Raw genomic sequence first — 3,802 nt, 5'->3', positions numbered from 1 at the left:
AGTTTTAAGAACACCTTATCCCATAGAGTTTTTACAGTATATTATCTCATTTGATATTCAGCTACTTGAGTCAAGGAATTCAGTTACTACTATCATCATTTCTACTTTAAAGATGAGAAAACTAAGATTCAGGGAAGTTAAGTGACTTTTAAAGCATGAGTGTCAGAGCCAGGAATTAAACTAAGGTCTTTGGACCTCAAGTTTGCTGAGCTTTCCACTACCCACGCTCATCAAGCCCATTCATGTTATTACAGATGAGCTCTCTTCCAGGCTTGCTCCCACACTAAGGTTTCCCTCCTACCACTTGGAAGTGGAGTGTGAGGAAGAGTCTTGTGCGCCTGAGAAAATTTTGAAAATACTGCTCCTTCTTCAAAACCCAGCTAGCATGAAGAGTGGCCACACTCCTGCTAGTCGAATGCCAACCACAAATGCTAACACCACAGTGCACCTGTTCCTTGTTAGCTGCAACAGAAAAATCTGCTGTTCTTTTGGGAAATATCAGAACTGTCTTTTTGAAAAGTTTTTCTGTAAAGATGACACAAGCTTTAAATTTTGATCTTAACCAACTGGTTAAACAGAAAAATTTGCCTTCATATTGAGTTATTGTTACTTTGTACCACTGCCCATGGTGCTGACTACTTGATTTCACATCCTGTCCCTAAGCAGACACACAATCTTGGACATCTTATCCATCTCTGAAAGTGGTTTCTCATCTTTAACATGGGGATTCTATAAAATAGCCCTTACCCCATAGAGTTTTCATTTTAATTAAATGAAATACCATACACAAAGCATTTGGCACACTTAGAATTTGAAACGTAATGAATACATGGTCCTTGCTATTCAGCAATGTGTGGTATTGTAATCTTACAGAGAAAGCAATTCAGGCCCAGAACAATCAAGATACTTTGCACAAAGTGACCAAACATCACTTTGTAACTATAACCATACTCTCCATAAAAAAATGCCCAAGATAATCAATGAATTTTTCATTGACTGAAACTACCACATTCATTCCACTGACTTTAAATTATTCATTCGTAAATTAATGTACATTTTCAGTTTATAAATCAGATGATTTATGATGAGGGGAGTAGCTAGACCCACAGTTGAGAATCAAAAATCTTAAACATAAGAAAGTACATTTATAAACACAGAAAAAGAGCTCTTTTAAACATATAAATATGTATTCTCACATATCTGCGTAACAATTAATATCTAAATGAAATTGATTTGCACCCTTTCAAAACAGGAGAACTAAGAGTTTAGTTTTTGTAACTAATAAAACAATATTGCCTTTTTTAGAAAGTATATGTCATCTCCTAAAGGATATATTTATGTACTTCCCTGATGTTTCTTTTCATAGTGGTTCTCAACATTGGTTGCACATTATAATCACTTTGGAGGTTTAAATGAATACCACACCTAGACCTCATAAGAAGTCCAATTAAATCAAAAGTGTTGAGGTTGGTGGTCCCAGTTCAGGTTCTGTCTTTGTTTTCTTTAAGCTCTACAGAGGACTTTAAGGCAGAGCCCAAACCGAGAATTACTGGCTTGTCCAATGTCTTTCAAAATGAATGATGGATTTTTTTTGCTTTGTTGATTGCTGTCTATAAATAAGTTGTTTTACTTCAAACCATGAAACTGCTTACTCTGAAAGACTCTTGACCTTCAATGCAAGTTAGATTTCCCTTGACTCTAATCAAATGCTTTATGAGAGTCCCATTCCATTAATTTTCCTCATAAAGTTAGGTGGGATGAGTTATATAAGACCATATTATACACAGTATTCAAATTACAGCACTAGAAAAAAAAAGGACAGGTAGGTTACAGATTAGGGCTCTGTGGTGTTTTTTTAAGAGTTTAGGTTTCACGCTAATTTTGTAATGGTTGAAGTTATAAATCAATGAGAAAAATGTGATTCTAAAAAACCAGCACAAGAAATACAACATTATGACATTAACATATTTGACACAACCCTACAGTTATTCTGAAATCCTTTTCATTCACTACCTGACAACCTTCTGAATCCATATTGTGGAACAATGGGGGTTAAAAAGAACCAGGCAAGCATAGGAAGCCTGATCTGGTTATACTGGCAGGTAATAAAAAAGAATATAATGTATATATTTCAACAGCAATAATTTTATTTTCCTGGGTTATTTAATAGTGTTGTCTTATGTGTGCTCTGTAACAACATGGAATGAAATGAAGTTGCAGGCACTCTGAAAGAAGCAGAGAAAGACATCCAACAGCCAAGACACATCACCACTTATATGTTATTTGTCCTTCAATAACTTAGTTTACCAGCGGTTTAAAAGGATAAAAATACTGAACTACTCTGTAAATCCTCTTACACTGGCATAACCTCTCTACAGAATAGCCTTCTTCCACTGGTGAAAACATGGAGTAAGTTGGAAAAAAACTGAATCCGATACAATCAGGTTCACAAATATGGGCAAGAGAATTTAAGAAAGGTTTTAGATATGTCTCCTTCAAGCAATTAAAGTTATGACGTAGAACCTTAAGCATAGGTTGAAAATTTTAGAATAGAAAGACAGGTTCATTTGTTTACCTAACTATTCAAGAAGCTTTTTTTAATGAATCATGTGTTATGTGACCAGCAGCCTTAAAGAGGGATAAGATACTGTCCCTGAAAATTTCAATGTGACTTAGTCCTTGGCCGTCTCTTCTTTTTCTTTTTTTTCCATCTTTTAATTGATGAGGTCATGCTTCCTAATTTTAAGCTACCCATGTTTTTAACTATGACCTTTATTCAGATGATCCTTAAATTTCTATCTCTAGGGCAAATTTCTCATCAATTCTATGTCTCAAGCTATTCCTGACAACTAGCAGAATGATGATCAAGAATACACAGAATAGAATTAGAGTGCCTAAATCTGAGTCCTAGATCTGTTCCACTCAATTTACTGTGAGACCTTAAAAGAGCAAGAAATTTATCCTCTCAAAATCTCAACATCCGTATCTGTAAAAAAGGGATAAGAACAGTATCTGTACCTCAAGAGTTATGAAGAGTTCCATGAAATAAAGACAATATAGTAATGAAGCACCAAGCTCATGGGAAAAATTCAGCAAAAGTTAACTATCTTTTCTATCAATATCATTTACTTTCACTAATTCTATTATCATTTTTGAACTTCACAATTACTTTTGTTGCTTCCTACTGTGTTTTTATGTTTTCCAGTCAATCACCATATCCTAGCCACTCTTCTTTTGAAACATTTAAAATAAAACTTTCCCCTCCATTTCTGTTTTTCTCACTAAAGCCTGCTCCTAATATTTACAGGACTTAGATTAAAACTACAGAGGTCCACCTACCTGTTTCTAAATTTTTAAAATGTATATATCAAACTAGTAGCTGTTAAATAAAATTTGTTCTACCCTACTACCTTTGAAATGGCTGAAAAGACCAGGTTTAAAGTTAAATTTTTCAGATGTTTTTGGATTCCAGGCCAGAAAGTCTAAGCAAAAGGAAATTTGGTGCCTAGATGTGGGCCCCCAACCCTTGCCTCCAACCATGACCGGCCACCTCCCCTATTCCTATGCACCAAATCTTTTGAAATCTTACCTATCTATGAATGACATTTCATGTACTTCCTTTTCCAAATTACAGGTCATTTCTACTTCAAAGATTCTTTGTGTTCAATGCTAGCAGCATGTTAAGAATTTCCTGATGAGCTTAAAAAAAAAAAAAAAAAAGATCTCTAGGGTCCACTCAAAATCAAGCATGATGTGCAGTGGGGAACAGGCAGGGATATTTTTCTAAAGCTCTATTGTTGAT

This window comes from Hyaena hyaena, unplaced genomic scaffold (genome assembly GCF_003009895.1).
Source record: "Hyaena hyaena isolate Hyena2069 unplaced genomic scaffold, ASM300989v1 scaffold_1907, whole genome shotgun sequence".
Taxonomy (NCBI): Eukaryota; Metazoa; Chordata; class Mammalia; order Carnivora; family Hyaenidae; genus Hyaena; species Hyaena hyaena.
Note: the sequence above shows the minus strand (reverse complement) of the source record.